Consider the following 24,205-nt stretch of genomic DNA (forward strand, 5'->3'; position numbering starts at 1 on the left):
TTGCCAATTCTGTTATACTTCATATGTGCCAATATTCTGTAGTTTAGCTTACATACAACACTCCTAACAGTATAAATTAAAAAGGATACACTAAAAAGAAACTAAAGAAAAACACCAACCCAACAAAATAAAAGAATTACTACAATGCAGGTACATAAGTTTGAAATAAACAACAGATCATTTGGATTTAGATTCAAATGACCCATTGCTGGAGTTTTAAAAAAAAAACACAGGGATCCCTGGGTGGCTCAGTGGTTTAGCAACTGCCTTCAGCCCAGGGTCTGATCCTGGAGATCCAGGATCGAGTCCCACATCAGGCTCCCTGCATGGAGCCTGCTTTTCCCTCTGCCTATGTCTCTGCCTCTCATTAATAAAAAATTTTTTAAAAATCTAAAAAAACAAAAAAACAAGCAGACATACACACACAAAACTAGCTACAGACGTTCCTAGTTTTCTACACTGTTGCTGTAAGACTTGACTGACATCTGTGATGTACTCTGTAATATCTTTGAAATGATGCAATGAGTGTTTGAGAGACTTGTAATCTGTCAAGATTTGTGTATAAATATATTTCCTCCATAAACTAGAAATGAAGAGTGAGAATATTTCCTTGCTCAAATCATGATAAATGGATTTCCTTATTTTACTTGCATCATTTTTAAGATAGTTAGAAATGGCTACAGAAAATACATATCTGTTGAAGAAGTTTATGATTTTTTTTGTAGTCAATGTACTTTTTCAAATTATAAATGTTCATGCATTGTCTCTGACCCAACAATAGCACTCCAAGAATTTTTCCATAAAAAATTAAAGCATGAATCTTGTGTGTTGGCACCATCAACAACAAAATAAAAACAAACAAAAGTAAAAGCACCAACATATAAAGATGTGTAACTTTGTGTCCATTACCACATATCTTGAAATCATAAAACAATTTGGAACTTAATATTTATCAAAGGGTTTTCACTTAATAAAATCATGGCACATTTCTTGTACATATTAGACACCTCATTTTTTGTACATATTAGACATCTACTAAAGGTCATATGGAGTGTTTGTACTAGATATCATTAATATAATAGGCAATATACCTAAAATGTTTTGCAACTAAAAAACACTGTATATATATGTATATATATATATATGGTGTGTGTATATATATAATATATATAAGGTGTATATATAATATACATATATATGTGTATTATTCAGCCTCAAAAGTAATGACATTTTGACACATGCTGCAATATGGATAAACTTTGAAAACATTATGCTAAATAAAAGAAACCAGACATAAAAGGACAAATATTGTATGGTTCCACTATATGAAGTGGCAGGAATAGGCAAACCCACAGACACAGAAAGTAGAACAGAGTTTACCAGAGCCTAAGAGGAGGGCAGCGTGAGGGGTAACTGTTTAATGAGTACAGTTTATTTGAAATGATGAGAAAGTTCTGAAAATGAATAGTGGTGATAGTTGCTCAACATGGTGAATGTACTTAATATCAGTGAAGTGTACATTTTAAAATGCTTTAAACGTTAATTTTGTCATTTCTATTTTACCACAATAAAAAATAATAATAACCCACTATAAAATAAAGTATAAATTTACCTTGCATTAGGCATTTTATCAAGTTTCCATAAAACTGCACTTATTCTAGGAGCTTATAGTTATTATCATATTTTGGGAAGTTTAAGAAAAGCAACAGTTTAAGTTGGCCTCTTGAGGTTTCTTTCTCTCCATTTCTGTTTTTTTCTAGATTAATGTTGTCACACTTCTCTTTGAATACTAGCATCAGCAACAACCGTGACAGCTAGTACTAGTCTCTTCAAGTATCAATCAGGTAAGAATTTTTAATGCACTTTATGTTGGCGATTGTTTTAGAACCTAGGAGGGATGAACATAATTTGTCATTCTTCCCTTAACTTAGCAAAAGCAGATACATTACTGCAGACAGCACTACCAGAAAGAAATAGTAACTTTGAGGCAGACATGCATCCATCCTAAGAAAACTAAATATGTTTCGAAGTAGCCTACACCGCTCAACTGTTGGCAATGTTCTTCTACATATTTGGCACTACAGTACTCTAAGTCTAGAACTGCTTCTTTTTTCGTAAAAAATGGTTTTGATTGGAAAACCCTAAATAAATCATTTGGAATGTATTACACATATTCAGAACTCCTTCTGGGATTCCTTTTCCATGAATCAGGGTTCTTTGAATCACTTTTCTTACTGGCACTTGTTTCCAAATCCTCTTAGCTGCCTTTGTGCCAGTGATAATGAAGAGCTCTCATTTTAGGTTCTAAAGCAGGGAAAACAATAGAAGGAGAAAGTCATTTCAAGTTCCAAAAATGTCTCGGCTAATGAAAGATACACATATTGTCAAAGTGAGTCCAGAGTAGATGTTCTTAAACTATTTGCTAAGGAGTACTTTAGTGGGTCCTTAAAAAAACATCTGCAATTGTATGCAAAATTCTATGTGTACGTTTGTTTGTATATATACTTGTGGAATGAATGTGCAGCCTTTATTCAATTATCAGAAGGAATGTTAAGATCCAAAAGTTTAAGAAACACTGGAAAAATTAATTACAAAACAATTTTTAAACTACTCTGATGGCTCTGACCTTACATTTTTATAAGGCTTTCCTTTACTCTTAACACTTCAAAGACCATAGAGTGCCTGGATGGATCAGTTGCTTAAGCACCCGCCTTTCACTTGGGTCAGGATCCCAGGATTCTGGGATGGAGCCCCACATCAGGCTCCCTCTCCCTCTCCCTCTGCCACTCCCCCTGCTTGTTCTCTGTGTCAAATAAATAAATAAAATCTTTAAAAAATAATAATAAAAAAAAAACACTTCAGAGAGCAGCATGGTAACGTGGAAAGAATGTCTGCTAAACATTTAGGTGACATCTTTGAGTCTCGGTTTCCTTGATGTAAAATTAGCATAAAGTAGAAGGTTAAAATTTGATACCACAGATCAAAAGTATCTAGCAGTTTTTCAAGGCAAGTATTTCTAGACTTGAAATTGGACGAGTACTTATATATGTAAGGTAACTTCTCCTGCTTATTCTTTTTCAATAGAATGCAAGCATGTTGAAAACAGATACAGTATTTTCTTTAAAGTTTTGTTTTGTTTTGTTAAGCTTAGCATACTCTTAAAATGTACGTGCTAATATATTTAATGACATGTAAGCTCACATTAACTTTTGTTAAATATAATTATTTGAATGTGCTTTCACTATATTATTATATAAATATTTTTAAAAACTAAACAATACTTGCACACATTTTGGAAGCTGAGCTTGACTAATGGTGAAGAGTAGGTAGAGATATACCCTTGGGAAATAATAACCAATATCTTCACTAGAATCAAATTGCTGAATGTCTACTATGCATATACAAAAGGTTCCTGACTTATGATGGTTCAACGTATGATTCTTCAACTTCATGATGATGCAAAAGAGATACACATTCAGAAGAAACCACAATTCAGCTTTTGAATCTGGATTTTTTTTCCCCCAGGCTAGCAAGCAGTACAATAGTCTATCATGACGCTGGGCAGTGGCAGCGTACCACAGGTCCCAGTTAGCCATGCAATCATGAGGGTAAACAACCAATACAATTAACAACCATTCTGTACCTACATAACTATTTTGTTTTTTACTTTCAGTATAGTATTCAATAAATTACATCAAATAATCAGCGCTTATTATAAAATATGCTTTGTGCTAGATGATTCTACCCATTTGCAGGTCAATACAAGTGTTCTGAGCTCCTTTAAGTAGGCTATGCTAACCTATGGCGTTTGGTAGATTAGGTGTATTAAATGCATTTGACTTAGGGTATTTTCAACTCACAGTGTATCTATTGGGATGTAAGCCCACTGTAAGTCAAGGAAGAACTGTATATAGCTAGTCACTGTACCATGAGTTGTAGGTAATAAAGGTTGTCAGTCACAAACCGTGCTCTCCAAAGCTATTGTAAAAGAACAAGTCATGTTCACACTAAAGAATAGACCAAGATAGAAAGTGCAATAGGAATTTAGACAAGGGAGAAAACGCATCTGACACGAGGATGGTGGGTATGGGGAAAGCAACATGGAAGAGACAGTGTCTGATGTGATCAAGGTTTTAGCATATACAGGGTGAGTGAAAGGAACGGATAAAGACATTGAAGCGGGACATCACGCGGCACAAACTGGAAATAAAAACCACTTGGTTAGACGGATCATGGGGTAGCTTAAGGGGATTAGTGAGAAACTAGATAAAGAGATATATCAGTGCCTGATGCATATTACGTATTAATAATACTTTTAAACATGAGTATTTTATTAAAAATAACATGGATAAGAACTTAAAAATAAAGACACAGTGGGACACCTGGGTGGCTCAGCGGTTGAGCATCTGCCTTTGGCTCAGGGCGTGATCCCGGTGCTGGGACTGAGTCCCGCATCAGCCTCCCTGCACAGAGCCTGCTTCTCCCTCTATGTCTCTGCGTCTCTCATGAATAAATAAATTAAATCTTTAAAAAAAATACACAATGAAGAAGTGAAATATTACATAAATTTGGCAGTTAGGAGGCCATTGACAACTTTCAAAATAGCACTTTTTTCTACATATTCTCAGTGGAGACACCGGTTGAATAGAAATACACTTCTTTAGCTTTATCGTTTCTACTTTTTTCTTTCTTTTCCTTGTTTCAGAATCTCAAAATAAGTCTATTTCAATTGTAGCTAATAGCAGTAAGGCAGTACCAGAAATTGCCTTTGGCTATTAGAGGTCAACTTTGATGCCTAAATCTGTACTATGTTACTGGTAACACTGACCACCCACCATGCTAAATGTTTTTTTTTTTTTTTTTTTTAACTTGGTTAGAAAGCAGAAGATTGACTTCATTCTATCTTGTCAAACCTACAAATAATGCCTGCAGTTCATTTAACATCTAATAGTGCACATCCTCTTGTTTTTCATTCCTCCTCCATCTCTTGAACACCAGGCAATTAATCTTTCTTTCCCAGGGAAACATCAAAAAAAAAAAAAAAAAAAAAAGGAAATAAAGTCATAAATCAGTTTCAATCATGAAGTCATACATATATTTCTTCTTAGAGCTCTGAGTTAGACATTTTTCTCAGAAAAGTTGTTTTATTTAAACATAACAAAGTCCAAATTCAGAAATCCTTTAAATTTATTTATCTACCTTAGTTGCACTGAAATGAAAAATTCAATTTTCTAACTTATTTTCTCTCTTCCCCAAAAGGCTTCTCCAACCCAGGTCCATAACTTAGTGAAGTCATCTCACCTGTAAAATCAGTGGCAGGTATGATGCCAGGTTAGGCAGCACTAATCCCCTAATTCTGACCCATTTCTTGCCAAAGAATTCAGTTCCTTCAGAAACCAAGTAATAGACATTTTCAATTTCTATTATGAGGATGTTCTCATGCACTAGTAGTCAACATAAAGAAACCTGAAAGTACAGAAATTTTTATTGTGCTTAAGGTCAATCATACTAATCTGTATTTCATAATTTATTTTAAAAGAATTATTATCTTAATATTTATTATCACTTATTATTCCGAATAATTATTTCTATAGTTAAATATTTTAAGATGAGTAAAGAAAGGTGGTAGAAAAAAGCGTTTTGTTGTTCTTGCTCTTTGTTCCCCTTTCTATTTGGTATGCCTGATTCAAAATTACTGAATCTTAAAATTTTAATATTTGAAACTCAAACCCCACTCAACACATAATAATAATCACTACAGCATGCCTCCCCCCCCCAAAAAAAAAATTGGTGCTGAGGTTTTCACGATCCAGGGGAAGAGTTCCTGGAGTGGGCCACTTGGAGTGGGAATTGCCCACCCCTCCACTCCCTCTGCCTCATATACTAGGTAGAGACAAAGAAACCAACTCAAATCCTTCTAAAGTGTATTTTATAAAAAGAATTTGTATTCAGAAAAGCAATAATGACATCTACTAGAATGAACATGATTTTTCAGAACTAATATCTTTGTCTAAAAGCAATATTTAAGAAGGAAGGGAAGCAGAGATAAAATTTTAGCTATCAACCTTACCTCTCTTTTTCACTGATCTCTTTTAATTTGCTAAAATAAAATTACATGGCTATTGAGTCAGACTGTCTAATTTCAAATTTAAAGATAACAGATCACCCATTAAATAGAGTATTGGCACACAGACACTCCAGTCTGGCTTATTTGCAACTGTTCTCTGTTGGTGAAGTGACACATTTGCAATCTCCATCACAGCCATCTTACCCATTTCAAAGCATATTATTCAAATGTACATCCTTAGGTGGCAACAGGAATAAGGCACTTTAGTTCAGTGGCAAGAGATTTTTGGGGAAATCCTAGAACAAGTGGTCAGAACCCCTAAATGGCAAGAGTGATTAGAGAATGCTCAAATAACCTGAGGCTTAGATTGGCCAGCTCCGGTGGCTTTCTGAATGCCTGTGGGGAAAGCCTATCTGGAAACTCTTTTGAGGTTATTGGGGAATCCTTGGACAAACATACTGCTTGCTCTTTGGGGAAGACCAACCTCAAACCCTACCCAGGTAAATGTCTCACAACCCAGCGGGACTAAAATAAAAAAGCTTCAAGAATAACTGGATAGACACATTCACATTTGTAGTTCCATCTATGCCTATGCACAGAGAGAAAATATAAGTATGGTCCTCTTTCTGACACCCCAACAGATTCTGCTGTCCTCGAAATCCTCTTGCAGCCGCAGTGACTACGGCGAAGGGAGTTATCGGGAACCATGTTGGTACTAGGCTAAAAGATAGATTTTTCGTGTCCTGTATTTGGGGGAAGGACACAGGTAATAGCATACAGAGAGAATACTAAAACTGGTGTAGGGCAATGCCCTTTGTAGGTCCTTGACAAAATCAGTCATGGAACAGAGGTTGTCGATAGAAGCTGACAAGAGCTGGCTTGTGAATGGACCCGGCTTCCCAGGGAAATCAATGAAGTAATTGACAGAGAGAATATGATAAACGAAGGGAGAAGGTGGAAACAAGTGCTGCTCAACCCAAGCTAAACTCCAAGAGATAAGAGAAGTTTCTCTTCTAATGTGAGACTCTTCCTAAAGGTTCAGGATTGAAGTAGGTGTTTGACATTGAAATGGGGCAGAGACCCATTCCGGTAAGTAGGAAGGGAGAGGACAGAGGAAGGTAGGAAAGATTTCTGATTACTTCCCCAAGATGCCTCCAAGGACCTGCTGCTCCAAACCCCGAAAATGACCAAGGGAAGGTCGAAGTAGAAAGATAAAAGTGCAACTCCGATCATCTCACATCTTGAATCCTCAACGTCTAAGCGAGTCTGGCGCTGGAAACGGTCGATTCTCTGGAAGAGTAGAAAGGCTGGCCGCCTTCTTTGTTTGCCCAGTACCACCGCTCCCGCAATCTCCAAGCACTTGCCTGATTAACATTTCAATTCCAGTTGTTGCTCCTTTTCCATTGCAGAATGCAGCAGGGGTATCTCCCTTCCCGGTGCACTGCCGACCCCGCGATTACCCGAGCGGAAAGAACCGAGCTGGGGGCTAATAATAGCCGGGCTGCTTACCTCCTCGGGACCGAGTCGGCGCAAGTCCGCGCGCCCGCCGCCCCGGGGCCGCAGTGCCTCCGCGCCGGGCCCAGTGCCTGGTCGGCCCCGCCGGCCCCCACCCCACCTGCCGGCTGCTGCAGCTGCTCCCGCCGCCGCGCTCCGGCTGCATGAAGTCATCCCCCGCCCGGGCCGGATCGCCACATTCCCTGCCAGGCGCGGGGGGAGAGGGACCTCTCTCGGCCGCCGGGGAGGGCTCTTCCAAACCGCGCCTGGCAACCGCTCCCCCTCCGGGTTTGGGGTTTCTTTCCTATTAATGCTTTTGGGCAGGAAGCGTAGCCGGACCGTGGACCGAGGGAGAAGGGCCGGAGAAAACTGTCTGCAAAGCGCCTTCCCTCCCAGGGCTCCCCTGTCACGCCCGCTGCATGGACAGCTCCAGGCGACTGAGTGGGTTTCCCACCCTCTTCATTTTCCTTATCAGTATTGTTCATTTCGCTGAATCGGAGACTATGGGATTGTCTTTTAAGATAAACATGTAAACACTCCGGAAATGTTTTAAATTGGCAATCAATCCATCTTTCTAAGCCCCTCGTAGCACGCCTCACTTTCCCCCAGCGCGCGCGCACACACACACACAGTACGCACATGCACACACACACACACACACACACACACACACACACACAGCCGAACCACTCACAATCATGAAAGCTGGGACCTCTCACCCTCTTGCCTACGTAATAGAACGGGAAACTCCCCAAGGAGTGGAGAAGTAGGACCGACCAAAGAAAGCCCTCGAGGAAACAGAGAGGGCTGGCCCCAGGATTTCGTTGCTGTTTAGTGGTGCACTTTGTGGACAGATGTTGCCTCTAACACTGCCCCCCCCACCCCCAATCCCTCAATTGGGCTGGCTGCTCTGGTGACAGCTGTAACATTTGAAGCCAAGAAGCAGAACCCACATTAACAGATGGCTGTATTTTCCCCGCCGAAGGATTTATCAGAATTGGCCTTAGGAATAATGTAAGCAAATACACGTATAAGTCCCTTCTTAACCTCTTTAAATTGGCACTGGCCATTAACCTCTTCTCATTCTCTCTGCTCCTTTCTCTGTCTCCCTCCCTGCCTTCCTTTCTTTCTCTCTGCCAGCTCAGCAGTTTGAGAATTTAAGGGAGGGGGGGGGGGGGAAGGGGCCAAGGATTTGCTGTCTTTATGGTGGAACCAGTGTTTCTCCCATTGTTAAGCCATTCCCAAGCAGAGAAGTTCTTTGACACCTAGAGTTCAATCTGAGTGTGGTTTCCTCATTTAACTTACTTAACTTACTTAACTAACTTCACATTCCTACTGATAGAATTCCCATCTCTAGGTCCAAGCCAGCTTCACCTTGTGGATTTGAATAGCAGCCTAAGCAGTGCATTGGGCAAGCCAAGGAAGCACGTTCCATCCATGAAGAGTTCCCATCCCTCTGTTTCCCAGTTCCAAAATTGAAAGGTAGTGTAACAAATAGAATTCCAACAAAAATCATTAAGAATTCTTGGCCCTAGAATGAATGATTTTTGGAAGCTCTGGCAACCTAATTCATGCCTCTGAGCCTCAATTTCATAAAATTAAGTCATTAATATCACCATAGACTGGGAGGTTCTTAATCTGTATCAAAAGGTATGTAGAATGTGGATGGAAGATTTTACGTCTTTAGTTTTACTAACCTATAACTGAAATTTAGCATTTAACCTTTCCTTTAAATACAAATGCAGACAGTGAACCAAAATAACATTCGCTATACCTGTGACTGACTTTGTCACCTATAGAAGTCCCAGATAACTTCCTATTTCAGTTTTTATAGATCTTTCAAAATTACTACTCTGATGCGACAATCAAATCATCATCACCCTTTTTTTGGTTTTATTTAATAGATTATATATTCTTAGAATGGTATACAGAAAATATAAGGAGGTAGTACAGGGTTCCCAAAAATTCCATTCCCAGTTTCTTCTATTAACATCTAACATTACTATAGTAGCTTTGTTACAATTAATGAATCAATAATGCTACATTAATATTAACCGAAATCTGTACAATTTCCTTGAGTTTTACCTAATGTCTTCAATTATTTTCCAGGCTCCCATCCAGCACACTACATTACCTATAGTTGTCATGTCCCCTTAGGCTCCTCTGAGCTGTGGTAGTTTCTCAGATTTTTCTTGTTTTCTGATAACCTTGACAATTTTGAGGAATAGTGGTAAAGTATTTTGTAGCACTCCTCACTATTGTAAACCCTCTGATGCTTTTCTCATGATAAGACCCGGATTATAGTTTATTGGGAGGACAACCACAAGATAAAGTGCCATTTTCATAACATCACATCAGGAGTATGTACAATCAATGTGATTTTCGACTGTGATTTTTTTTTTTTTACTGTGATGTTGACTTTGATCACCTGACTGAGGTAGTATCTCAGATTTCTCCACTGTAGAGTTACTCCTCCATCCCTTCCATACTGTACTTGTTGGAAGGAAGTCACTATGTGAAGCTCATGCATAAACTCATGTTCAACCTTCTTTAGGGCAGATTATGTACATCAAGTATTTGAAATTCTTCTGCACAAGAGATTGTCGTTTCTCCTCTAAATATTAATTTATGCAATTATTTATTTATAGCAGTATAGACTCATTCATGTTTATTTTATACTTTGAGTCATAATTCAATGTTACTTTATTTTGTTCAAATTGTTCCAGCTTAGCCATTGGGAGCTCTTTTTGTTGGCTTCTATGCTCCTATGACATACTCCGTTTGATGTGTGTGAGTGTATTACTTCATTACTTTCTGGCATTACAAGGTGCTCCCATGTTGTATTTTCCTACCCCGTCCTAGAATCAGCCATTTCTCCAAGAAGCCCTGATCCCTTTTCTTGGAGGATGGTAATAGAAAGCAAGATCTGAGGGACACCTGGGTGGCTCAGCGGTTGAGCATCTGCCTTCTGCTCAGGTCGTGATCCCGGATCTGGGGATTGAGTCCCACATTGGCTCCCTGCGAGAAGCCTGTTTTTCCCTCTGCCTATGTCTCTGCCTCTCTCTGTTCCTCTCTTGAATAAATAAAATCTTAAAAAAAAAAAAAGAAGAAGAAGAAGAGAAAAGAAAGCAAGATCTGGGCTATAGGTATGGTGGTTGCCAAGGGGCTATCATTTATTTAGGCTCTAGGAAACAGCAGAGAAATATATATTTTCACTAACCCATTCATGTGTACATAGCTATAAATATTTCTGTATGTAACTATCAGTACTTATACTGAGCTAAATAAGAGTTCATATTAATGTTTTTAAGTCTAATCCATTAATACATAGATCATTCTAGCTTCCTCCCCTTGCTTATCCATAAATTCCTACAATAACAGTAAGAAATGTGGCTCCAACAATCTTTCATCCATTTGCTTAATTGTTCCATTCCAGTGCACATGCATTGCAAAATAATAATTGTTAACCCATTACCTCAATATCACTATTTTTAATTATATTTTTAGTTAATAGAACCATTGTTACATTTTGTTATTTAGGGAATTTAAATACCTGTGCATTTTTATATCACAAATTTGGTTTCTTAAATATTTTAATAACTGTATTTAAAGATTGCTAATTCTTTTCCTTTGAAATAATATATATTTTATGAATTTAAAAGTATTATTTTTTCCTTCTTCTTTTTACAAAAGATTTATTTACTCATTTAAGAGAGAGAGAACATGGAGAGGAGCAGGGGAGAGGGAGAGAATCTCAAGCAGACTCCCCAAGGAGCATGGAGCCCTACTTGGGGCTTCATCGCAGGACCCTGAGATCACCATATGAACTCAAATCGAGAATCAGAGGCTCAAAAAACTGAGCCACTCAGGCTCCCCAAAGTATTATTTTATGAAGAGTTAAATAAACTGTTCCAAAATGTCAAAGGGGATCGTGGTAAAAAGGTTAGGATCCCAACCACAGAAGAGTTTTTTTTTTGGTTTTTTTTTTTTTTTTTTTTTTTTTGAGGATATACTGAAATGATGTGATTTGCCCAGTGCAGGCATTAGGGGGAGCCTGTGCTTGACAAATGGTACCCTTGGCCACTTGGGCAGGCTTCCACCTTCTTTTAAGTTTCTAAGTACCTTGGAAGAGAGAATATGCTAAATCTTGTGGTTAATAATTCATAATTTAGGGGAGCCTGGCTGGCTCAGTCAGTTAAGTATTTGACTTCAGCTCAGATAATCTCAGGGTCCTGGGATGGAGCCTCATGTGGGGCTCTTCGCTCAGCACAGTCTGCTTGTCCTTCTGCCCCTCCCTCCATTTGTGTGTGTGTGTGCAGTCTCTCTCTCTCTCTCTAAAATAAATAAAATCTTTAAAAACATTGTAATTTAAATGCAGGGTTTGCTAGGTATCCGGTGCTAGAGGTGAAAGTCTATATAATGTTAAGGAAAAGGAGGATGGGTAGGTGAAGGGAACCGGAAGACTGAGGTGGCTCTGAAGTCCAGGGGTTTTGTAGTTGAACAGACAGGCTTGGATCCTTTCATTCATGATCTGACTTTGTCTCATTTTTGAAATAAGAAGAACAATGGCTGTTATATAGGCTTGTCCTTAAGAGTGAAAATAGATATTTGGTCTTTTCCTTTAATTTGTCTGAAGCAGAGATTAAATGTGGTGACTTGGGAGAGTCCTGGAGCATAGTCTGCTGTCCTTCCTGGTATAGTTTCCATTCTACAAAGCCAGACTCACTGGAAGCATAGATAGTTTCTCATGATAATTTAGACTCCTTCATCCATCAAAGTACTCTTGCCAGGTGCTTTTTACTCATGGCAGAGAATCAGTATTGATGGTGCTAGGCAAAAGACAAAAATTAAAAATGTAAAATGGCAGAAATTAACTGTTCAGATACTATAACATGTCAAGAGGCATAAAGGAACTAGAAAGAAAAGGAATAATAAATGAGAAATGTTTTATGTCAACATATAGAGCTTGAATCTGTCTTCTTGAAACTTGACACACACCAGTATGCTAGATAAATTAATGAGTGGAGGCTAGAGTAAGGTGAAGATCATTTTTTTACCCTATGACTTTTCATTGCATGGTCTTTTAAAAAAATAATCTTTTGCTCATGACTTTGCGGTCTGCAATTCTTCCTTTCAGATATTCTGGAGTTAGAGATCAAATGGCCTAATGATATCATGAGTCTCAGCAAAGGACAATGTGAAACCAGAGCCAGAGGCCCTGTGTGCCTGAAGCTGTCAGCAGTGGAACCAGTCCTTTGGGTTAGGGAGTCCTTCCAGAAGGGGCTCATTTAAATGCAAATACACTGTCAAGGAGTGGTAACCGAGTATAGAGTATCTCATTAGCAGCCATTAACAATTTAGCAGAGATTAGCTTCTCAGATTTATTATGGAGAGGAGTTGTCAGGGTGATTTGGCTCCAGCATCTGTCACCCAATGACTTGCCAGGTCTCCTGCTCTCATCACTCCATAGGAGTCTGCCTAACGCTGGGAATTTGGTTTACTAGGAAAGAATTGGGCATTTAGTATGTGACAGTCAATATTGCTTCACATAATTTTGATTCATACGTAAGGGTAGGAGAATTTCAATAATAATAATAGTGTGTGCGTGTGTCTGCGTGAGTGTGTTTAGTGGCTGATCGGTTTGGGTTGACTAATCATGCTCCACAGAAATCTTAAAATTTTATGACAAGTATCTCTTTCAATGAGGTCAGAAAATATATCATGTAAACATGTACAAATGTAATTTAGGGGTAGCAAAGCTGTAGTTATAGTAAAAGTTGCATTCAAATAATTATTGATAGTTTTAGATTTCCTCCATTAATATGAAAACACGGATGCAAGAGTATAAGATAACAATTACATATAAAAAGATTGGTATTAGATAATGTACAGTATCAGCAGATCTAACGGAAAGAAGGGAAAGCGACCACAAACAGAACAGAAACTGTTTCTTTAAACATTGCTACAAATTCACCTTGTTTTTACCAGTAAGGAGTTGACATATAATACCAGATCAACATAATACAGGGAGTATTCTGTAATTGGAACCCTGTATTTAATTGTGAAATGTATATTGGCCTAAGTGAACTGCTTAGTGATGGCATATGATACATTCAATAGTGTGGTGTAAGTAACTCTCAAATAAACCTTTTTTAAAAAATCATTATTATGAAGTCATGAAGTAAAACAATCTACCTACATAGTGCTCTTTAAATTTTTTTTTTTTTTACTTCAAATCTTTTAAAGAATCTGACCAAACTAATAAATCCCTTCTGAGGAAAGTATTCTTTATTTTTTTAGTTTTTAAAAGATTTTATTTATTTATTCAAGAGAGACACACAGAGAGAGGCAGAGCCATAGGCAGAGAGAGAAGCAGGCTCCATGCAGGGAGCTCAGTGTGGGACTCCATCCTGGGACTCCAGGATCATGCCCTGAGCTGAAGGCAGACACTTAACCGCTGAGCCACCCAGCCATTCCGGAAAGTACTCTTTAATAAAAACTTTCCTATTTTAATGAATGGATTATTAAATAGTATTTATAAAGAATTATGTTTCTATAATTCTTCATTTTTTCATGAAAAAGGAATATTCAGTTCCTCAAATCCAATTTAGGCTAATAAAAAAATGAAATTTAAATTTGACTTAAATATAGGTTTCTGTGAACTGTGTATGGTCAGCAGGAAGCTGATATTTATTCAGCAGGTATTAATGGAGTGTCCAATACATGCTGTTGTTCTAGGAACTGGAGTTACAGAAGTGAACAAATGAATCTCTTCCTTGTGGATATTATAGTCCAGTGAAAGAAGACCATAAACAGATAAACGTAGCTTTTTAGTTTTGGAAAGAGCCACGAAAAAGCAGTGTAATGATGCAAGGGTAGGGGCAATTATATAGGGTGTCCATGGACATTTGAGCAGAGATTTGGAAGAAGTCTAGGAACAAGCGATAGAAATACAGTTGAACCTTGAACAAAATGAATTTGAGCTGCATGGGTTCACTTATAGGTGTATTTTATAGCACAGCACTACTGTAAATGTATTTTCTCATGGTTTTTTAAATTAATTTTCTTAACATTTTCTCCAGCTTACTTTGTAAGAATAAAATATGTAATACATGTAACATGCAAAATATGTGTTAACCAACTGTTTATGCTATCAGTAAAACTTCCAGTCAACAGTAAGCTATTAGTAGTAGTTAAATTTTGGGGAAGTCAAAAGTTACACTTGATTTTTGAATGCACAGGATGTAGACATCCCTAACTCCACATTGTTCAAGGGTCAACCCTACATTGAAAAATAAGTTTGGCATATGTAGGTAGGTGGGCTTATACTTTATGTGTTCCAGACGAACACATATGTAGGTAGGTGGGCTAGTTTGTTTGTAGTGAATTGCTCAAAGGGGAAAATTGTTAGAAGATGAGGTTAGAAAGTTAGGTGAGTGAAAAATCAGTTAGGACCTTTTGGACAGTGGTCAAGAGAAAGCTTTAAGGGATTAGAAGTTTGTTTTTGGGATATGCTAAATTTGTGATGCCTATCAGATCTTAGGGGAGATGTGAAGTAGACAATGGATATACTAGTCTGAAACACAGGGAGAGAGATGCCATGGCTGTAGCAGAAAATTTGTGAATCATCATAGTATTTAAAGTCTTTAGACCAGATGAAATTACTTTGGAAGTAAACGTAGGCAGAGCATACTTGATGTTGGAGGACTGAGCAATGGGACACTCCAGTATCTAGGAAGATCCAGTTAAGGGTAAAAGAAGTCAACAACAACAACAACAACAACAACAACAACAAAAACAATTGTCCCAGAGGCCAAGTGGAAAGGTATTAGAAAGAAGAGAGTGATTATTAGTTTTACGCTGCTAGTGGATTAAGATGAGAACTTATAATTTAGTATAGGATTTGGCAACATAGAGATCCTTCACAAGAATAGATTCTGTATAATGGAGAGGATAAAAATCAGCAAATGGGAGGAAAGAATTAGAAACATCAAGTAGAACTATCTTTTTTGACTAGTTTGGTATAAAAAAGCAGAGCCACGGGGGCACTAATTAGAGTGGGATATGGAAGCAAAGAAGGTATTTTTCCTTTAAGATGGGAGGTATTACATCTTTGAATGCTGATGGGAACATCTAGTAGAGAACAAATAATTGATATGAGTGGGAGAGAGGGGATACAGTAGAAAAGAAATCCTTAATTAGGTAAGGGGAAAGAGATCCAGCGCAGAGTGGAGGTTTTGGCCTGAGACCAGGGACATATATTTCTTCTGCCAAGGGAGGGAAGGCAGAGCGTGTGGCTTGGTTGCCCCAACGAGGTTGGTAGACTTGATGTTTGGAGCTTATGGAGATTCTATTCCGATTCCACCTGTATTCTCAGTGAAATAGGAAGCATCTGAGAATTTAGAAAGAGGAGTAGGTGTTGGAGATGTAAGGAAAGAGAAGTTGTGAAACTGTCACATAAGAAATAGGGAAAGGAAATTAATTCATTAGTCAGTTTTCTGGTCCATACTGAGAGTTCACATAGGGTTAGTGATTACGAATTAAATGAGACCAGCTAGCGATTGCTTATTTTTCTTCAGCCATATTTAGCTGCTTGGCATAGGTGCTAAACTGGCATAAGTTTCTATTTTGCAACAGCTGACATTTTGGACAGCTAATCCAACTGAGAATGAGGGCCAAGGGACTTCAGAGGTTACAGGAAGGAGTGATTCTAGTGATGAACCATAGAGTCTAACTGGGGTAAGCAGGGAACTGAGGAATTAGACCTTGAGCACCACACTTGATTTTAACTGTATATTGGATCACAAGAGCTGAAAATCCTGACTGATGGTGGTAAGTTAAGAACAAACATAACTAGAACCCCCATGGTTCACTCTATCATGCAAGAATACACAGTGTGTATTTCAGCTTAATTCCTGACTGTAATTTCTTGACCCTTAAATTAATGACATCATCTAAGGTGAAGTATGCATTTTTGATAAGTCTTTCAGAAAATTTTTAAAAACTTTTTAAATTTTAACAATGTTACGATAGAAATAAGTATAATAAGAGCTTGCAGTGTTTTCTAGTGCTTTCCAAGTTACTCCTGGTTCTGATGTTCAGATGTACTTCCTCTAGCATCAGAAATAAGAACAAAAAGCAAAAATTAAACAGACATCTTATCTTTTAAGAAATATGTAGCCCTGTTTTGTTTTTCTAATCTGGGCCAAATCTCATTACTGACTTCACTTCCACTTTTTCTTCCTCCATTGTTAGCAGTTTATTACTGCTAATTTTCCTCTCACTGTGTATATGAGGCATGTTTGCCCTCTCGTGGATGATTCTGTAACTGTCACCAGGAATTTTCCTTGTTTTTAGAGGGGGAAAAAAAAGACTGAAAATGCAAATATTGTGTTCAATGGGAATTAATTTTAAAGAAATGTCAAGAAATTGAAACAACTAGATATTGAATCCTCTTCTATTAGTTTCAAAATCTGTGATTATGTTAAGGACCACACTTGGGGTGCCTGGGTGGCTCAGTCAGTTAAGCATCTGACTGTTTCAGCTCAGATCATGATCTCAGGGTTGTGGGATCAAGCCTCGTTGTGGAGTCTCAGGCAGGGGCTCCGAACTCAACAAGGATCTGCTGGAGATTCTCTCCCTTTGCCCCTCCTGCCTGCTTAGGTATGCTCCTGCTCTCTCTCTCTCTCAAATAAATATTTAAATTAAAAATAAAAAAGAAGACACTTTCACTCAATCTGTAAGATGATGGTCACAGAAGCTAAAATTTTGACATTCTTCTTAAATATGAGAATACAGAATCATGGAAGAAAGCTAGTCTGATCCTTATTTAAATATTAAAATCCTTAATGTTTTAACTGAGAAGGATGAAATGGCTTTTCTTCAATTAATGATTATATAAATAGAAGTAGGAGAAAGCCTGCCATTGATTAATCTTCACTTACTAAATACAAAATAATACAGGTTATGAGAAAGTCCATTCTTAAGACTGTGTGCACAGCTCCTAGAGAGTAAAGAGTATTCAACAAACATTTCTTCTTTTCTTTACCGTTTCATTCATTAAAAAAAAACAAGAAAAAAAACTATTGAATATTTACTATGTGCTTGACATTGTTTCAGATTCTGGGAATAAGATGTACTTTATTTCCTTAAAAGAGTTGCAAGCTGATATAGAGACAAAAATTGCAATAAAGTGTTATAAATTTCATTGCAGAAGTTTGTGCATGATATAAGTGCAAGCAATGTAATTTAAGTTCATTCTAAAAACTTAGTTCACAGAAGTTTCATAGAAGAGAGGCCTGAGCTGTCTTGAGAGGTCCTTAAACAGATGGAGTGTGGGAGCTGAGAGCAAGGGGGCAAAGGCAGTTTAGTTTTAGTAAATGTACATGGACACGATCTTGTGGTTTATTTACCCATGCTTACAGGCCTAAGAAGGACACCTGCAAGTAGCTTCATTATCATCATCATCATCATGTTAATAGTTAATGAATATTTATTGTCAGGTAGTCAAATAAACTTTACATGTAGCACCTACGTATAGCTGGTTTTCTACCACCCACCTATGTGTTCAATATTGTTATTATCTTACACAAATAAAAATAAAGGCTTAGAGAATTTGCTCAAACCTAAGTGTGCACACTTTCAACTGCATTTACTGAGACTCTTCTGTGCTTAACTGGCTCAGGATGATTTGCTCGTATTTAAAATCTCAGATATTGGTTGGCAAGTATAGTAATCTCATAAAAGGTAAAGTGAAGTAATATATTTTGATGTTTATGGTATAGTATGGTGAATGCACTGAAGTGCCAAAAATGAATAATGAAAGTGAGAAATACACTAAAAATAGATCATAAAAATTTGTGTATGTATGTCTAATTGGGAACAAAGATTTTTTTTGTGTTCAATTTCATACATAACAGGATTTCACATTCATATCATCATTAAGCAGCATCAGATGCAGCATTCAGATGTGCATAGATGCACAGAAAGATAATTCACATTGCCTGCACATTACAGATAAGTATCTATTACAATAGTTCTCTAAAAATGAAATAATCCAGAATTTCTCATTGTACTTATCAATTCGTATATATGAGTCATGTTAAATGAAGAATTATTGATTGGAAATTTTATGTTTGAATTTTTTACATGTATCAGTAAACAATTTCTTTCAGCCTTAAAATACCACGTTCAACAAATGGGTTATTATGCTCAAGAAAGTGATCAGTGCAGTCAAGTGTCTAGAATCTAAACACTGTAAGAAGTAACTGAAGGAGTAGAAATAGATCAGATGAGACAAGACCAGGATGCAAAGGTGATGACTCTAATCCGCTATTGGAGTTGTCCTATAAAAAGAACTAGTCTTTTCCATACTGACGATTTTAGATCAATTAATCAGGTTTAGGTTGATAAAAGGATGAGCAATTTAACAAGTAGAACCTTTCAACTGTAAAAGAGACATTTTACAATTTTGCATTTTAAAATAATGAACTTCCTGTCACTGAAGTGTTTTCGCAGAGATTGAAGCTAAGAAGTTGGAAAAGGAAGATTTTTTAAAAAGATTTTATTTATTTATTCTCGAGAGACCCAGAGAGAGAGAGAGAGAGAGAGAGAGGCAGAGACACAGGCAGAGGGAGAAGCAGGCTCCATGCAGGGAGCCCAACGTGGGACTCCCGGATCATGCCCTGGGCCCAAGGCAGGCGCTAAACCACTGAGCCACCCAGGTGTCCCAAGAAGAGTTTTTACAATGAGAAAATTCTTTGATTCTATGGTTTACCAACTCCTCCTAAGTTTGTGTAGTTCAAATATTCCACCCATTGTGACACTTAAAATGTATGATGTTTTTAAGTGGCCGTTCAATGTTGTTTCCTGTGCCATACCTTATGAGTGCTAAGTAAGCTTTGTTCTGTGCAAATCTTATCTTCCTCACTGAATTAGCATTATCCCTAAACAGGGAGATTTCTTTCATAAAGAAATTTGAAAGAAGAAATGTCCAAACTGAGTTTTTACAAAATTGTGTTATCAAATTTAGTTTACTAAAAAACTTCAAACATGGAAGCATGAATTCCCATGTACATTTTACCCAGCATCCCCAGATGTTAAGTTTATATTATCAAAGCACAATTATTGAAACCAGAAAGTTTACAATGACACAATACTTTTCAACTAATTTTTAGACTAATATGTGAATATCGTCTATTGTCTATTGTCCTGCAGTCATGTTCATATCCAGGATCCCTTGTTGCATTTATTTGCCATGTCCTTTTATTCTTCAACCTAAGATAGTTCCTGTGTTTCTGCATCTTTATGATCTTGAACTAATGGAGAATCCTAGCCAGTTACTTTGTAAAATGTTTTTCAATTTGGATTTGTTTGATAATTTCTCATGTTTAGACTGAGGTTATGCATTGCTTGATAAGAATACCATAGGATGATGTTATGCCCTTATAAGTGCTCCATTCCAGGAGGTTCAAGAAATTCATATGTCCTGCTACTAACTTTGATACTAACTTTGATGGCTTGGTGATAATGATAACTGCAAAGTTACTATTTTTTGTTTGTAATTATTTGAGATTGCTCAAATATTCTGCCTCTTGTTTTATTTTCCCATACTAATTTTAACATCCAGCAATAATCCCTGACTCCAACAATTACTGTGGTGTTTGACAAACGATCATTTTATGTTCCCATCATTTCTTCTGCATTTAGTTGTTCTAGTTTGACTGACAGGAAGAGCTGTATTGTCTCCTTTATTTATGTATTTATTAAGTTATTTATTTATACATATCAGTATGAACTTATGGATATTTATTTTATTCTATGGGCTAAAATCCATTGCTATCATTCATTATTTTGTTTCTCAAATTTTTCCAGATTTGGTCATTGGTGCTCTGTCAAGCTGTCTCCTATACTTTTTCTACACAGATATATCCCAGCCTTGAGTCAGTCATTTTTCCATAAAGTTCTTGTTCCTTGTATTAAATAATGGTATTTAGAAATCAGCATCTTGGTATGAGGTGTGCTCATTGCTACCCAAATTACCCTATTGCCCTTTGAGTAGGCAGACGTAAAAACATATATACAAATACATACATACACATATGCAAATAAATGCTTATTTTTAAATTTATCTATCTGGGTGTGTACACACACACAAGTTCAAATTGATGCATGAATTCTACTAATGCTCTGGTTCCAATCCAATACCATAGGACTTATTCCAGCCTCTCTTACCATTTCCTTATTAGTAACTCCTTTCTTTAACAATTAAAAACGCAATGCTCATTAGCCACTATCTATTTTTTGCTCAGTTTGAGAATGCACATAAAATATTTAAAAATCATTAGCCTGTATCCATGTTAAAAATAAACTAAGAAGTTTAATATTGTGTATAGTTAGTTCTGTCTTTAGCCTTGCAGTATATACTGTTTATGTTTAATTATAGTATAATTAAGGTACTATTTTCCAAAGTTACTTAAGTTAGTTCTCTCCTATCTCCTTCAGTGTGATTTTGTTACTCATTTGTAATAAAGTTAGGTTTACTTGTTGCTATTTATGTCCCGTTTGGGGATCCTTTCAAATTCTGATTGATTTTAATTATTTATTTACTTGGGTATGTGAAAAATATTCATAGTTTTAATTGGAACTATACAAAAATACATGCTCACTGTCATCTGCTTCTCATCCCTTCTACTCCATTTCCATTCTTCCTTTCTTTTGGCTCAGTTCCCAGCTGCTTCCTGTAAATGCTAATCGTACTAGTTTCTGGTTTATCCTTTTCTGTATTTCTTTTTGCACAGATGAGTAGATACATGTGCATTTTGTTATAGTCCCTTCTTTCTTACATGAAAACTGTCATACTATACTCTTTTGAACTTTGCCTTTTATGTATGTTGGAGATCACCCTATATCAGTCGATAGAGATCTTCATTTTTTTTCTTTTTTATAGCTGCACAATATCCACAGAATGTGAAAAAACATACAGTGCTTTGTGCTCAACTCAGACTTAATGAACCAGAATTTCTAGCAGAAAAAACTGAGAATCCATCTATGTAATAAGTTCTCTAGGTAATTCTTTTCATCGGGTAAGTTTGACAAACACTAGTTGACATCTCTACAATTAAGATGTCTAAAATGAAAACTTCAGTTATTTAATTATTCTTTCTTCCAAACTGTTTCATCTTACAAATATTTTCTTCCTCAGTGAATGCCACCATGATTCAAATATTCAAATACTAATTCAAAGCAAAAACCTAGGAATAACATAATCCCTTACTTTTCTTCAATTTTTGCAGAGCCTTCATCAGTAAGTGCTCTGGAATCTACCTCCAAATGTGTGTGTGTGTGTGTGTGTGTGTATTTCTCTTCATATTTATTGCCAATTGCCACCATTTTAATCTAAGCCATGTGTCATTTCTCCTTTATTCTACTTAAACATTCTAGTATCCCATGAAAATCTAATCATTTCACTATCTTCTCAAAACCATTAATGGTTTTCACTTACATCTAAAATAAAATAAAATCCTTAGCCTTGTAGATTTTGGTCCCTATCAATCTGATCAACTGTCTTATGTTGAGCTCCTTCACACCGGTATCAATCATTTACCTAGGCATAGGAGGAGATTTTTCATGTAGGGCTTTTGAGTAGGTAGTTTCTTCTTCTTCTTATATTGTTGTTGTCTTCTTCTTCTTCTTCTTCTTCTTCTTCTTCTTCTTCTTCTTCTTCCTTCTTCATCCTCTTAATTTAGCTTTCTTGGCACTTCCTCTTAGAGACCTTTCTGGAAACTTTTCTAAAACAAGCCACTCTCCATCTCTCCCTTTAGTCAGTCTTTATCTAATCGCTTTATTTCCTTCCAAGCAATACTTGTAAATAAAGAAATGTAGATGGACAGGTACTTTTTCTTTTGTATCAGAATTTAGCAAAAGTTGTAAAGAATGGAACCAGTGAGAGCATTATATGGTAAGTTTTCTGAACTCTTCACTAACTTGAGGAAAAAATACTAAAACAAATATTTTGTTTTCATTACATTAAGATGATTTCAAGCTCCTGTTGCCAGATTACCACACATACCAATATTACCTTCTTGTGGAAACCCTCTCCTATAAATGATCTTAAAACTCTGGGTTTTATGCAGCTCAAGGAGGTAACAGTCCCCATCTAAGTGTGACAAGAATGGACTCTGATTAGTTCCTTTCTGTTATTGATTCTTTTTTTTTTTTTTAAAGATTTTATTTATTTATTCATGAGACAGAGAGAGAGAGAGAAAGAGAGAGAGAGAGAGAGGCAGAGACATAGGAAGCCTGATGTGGGACTCAATCGTGAGACTCTGGGATCATGCCCTGAGCCAAAGGCAGACGCTCACCCACTGAGCCACCCAGGCATCCCTCTATTATTGATTCTTGATGCCACATTTGGTAGCCATAGACACTTGTCTTACATATCAATTGTATGATGCTGGTCTACTGTTGATTAAGCCTTGTGCACCACATGGAACTTCAGTGTTGCCAATCCCTTATTGATTGATCAAGATCTGTTGGATTCCCAAGCTTGCATTTCTTAGTCTTGATTTCTTCATTTGTTTATTTATTTATTTTTTAAGATTTTATTTATTTATTCATGAAAGACACAGAGAGAGGCAGAGATGTAGGCAGAGGGAGAAGCAGGCTCCTTCCAGGGAGCCTGATGCTGGACTCAATCCCAGGACCCCAGGACCAAAGGCAGATGCTCAACCACTGAGCCACTCAGGTGCCCGTTGATTTTTTCATTTATAAAGTATTCATATTCAGAGTTAATGAAAAAAATTCATATAAATACCTACTTGGGCACTTTATTTATTTTTATTTTTTTAAACATTTTATTTATTTATTCATAGAGACACACAGAGAGAGAGAGGCAGAGACACAGGCAGAGGGAGAAGCAGGCTCCATACAGGGAGCCTGATGTGGGACTCAATCCCGGATCTCCGGGATCGCACCCTGGGCTGGAGGCAGCACTAAACCCGCTGAGCCACCAGGGCTGCCCTAGTTGGGCACTTTAAAAAGCTACCAGTTAACATTAATTGGTATTATAATTACATTTTAATGTTAATAAGGCCATTATTTCACTTTAATTGCTTAACACAAATATGTGCCTTATATTCACCATAATGAATAACAACCTATTAGTAAAGATGTCAAATGACTCACCAAAACAGTTTTGTTTATTGTCTGTCATTGAACCCTAAGACTTTTTAATGTACTAAGGGATCAAAATTTTATACTATTTAGGAACCAATGTCATAGCTGTTCTATTTTATAATTAAAGATGAATTGTTTTCATTTACCTCCCAATGTACAATTTTTGAATGGCCTGGAATGAGACAAATTATCCTTTGGGCTGAAAAAAAGGATAAAGAGGCTCAAAGCAGATGAAAGAAGGAAGCCAAAGAAGAATAGGGAAAGCAGGATTAGTTCCTCTTTCAAAAGAGGGGCAAAATACTAGAACTTTCTATAGGGAAATTGAAGTACACCTTTCTTTCTGAGATTTGAAAGGAAGAGATGCCCTACATTTAAGTATCTAGAGTATATCTTCCATTTAAAAATGAAGCTAGCTAATCATCTGTTGAGGAAGAAGAGAGTAAAATAGCCTGTGAACAAGTCCTTTTT

General features: G+C 37.0%; 1 protein-coding gene and 1 long non-coding RNA gene across 9 annotated transcripts in view; one reads left to right on the top strand and one right to left on the bottom strand.

Moving 5' to 3' along the window:
- The window catches only part of LOC140620232 (uncharacterized), a 406,983-nt gene that overhangs the window by 131,590 nt on the left and 251,188 nt on the right, over positions 1 to 24,205 (top strand). For all 3 annotated transcript variants that reach the window (XR_012020015.1, XR_012020017.1, XR_012020016.1), the window contains exon 4: positions 1,761 to 1,844. This is a non-coding gene — a long non-coding RNA (uncharacterized lncRNA). The remainder of the gene's footprint in view (positions 1 to 1,760; positions 1,845 to 24,205) is intronic.
- Positions 1 to 24,205, bottom strand: part of PKIA (cAMP-dependent protein kinase inhibitor alpha) — a 124,199-nt gene that overhangs the window by 88,043 nt on the left and 11,951 nt on the right. Inside the window, exon 1 of one of the 6 annotated variants that reach the window (XM_072804155.1) lies at positions 7,577 to 7,715. The exons of 2 other annotated variants lie outside the window; for them this stretch is intronic. The gene's annotated coding sequence lies outside the window, so the exon portion shown is untranslated. Of the gene's footprint in view, positions 1 to 7,431; positions 7,716 to 24,205 lie in introns of those variants that run through there. 3 more of the 6 variants (XM_072804156.1, XM_072804157.1, XM_072804153.1) reach the window with 3 other exon arrangements.

Source organism: Canis lupus, chromosome 28 (assembly GCF_048164855.1).
Source record: "Canis lupus baileyi chromosome 28, mCanLup2.hap1, whole genome shotgun sequence".
In the NCBI taxonomy this organism is placed as follows: Eukaryota; Metazoa; Chordata; class Mammalia; order Carnivora; family Canidae; genus Canis; species Canis lupus.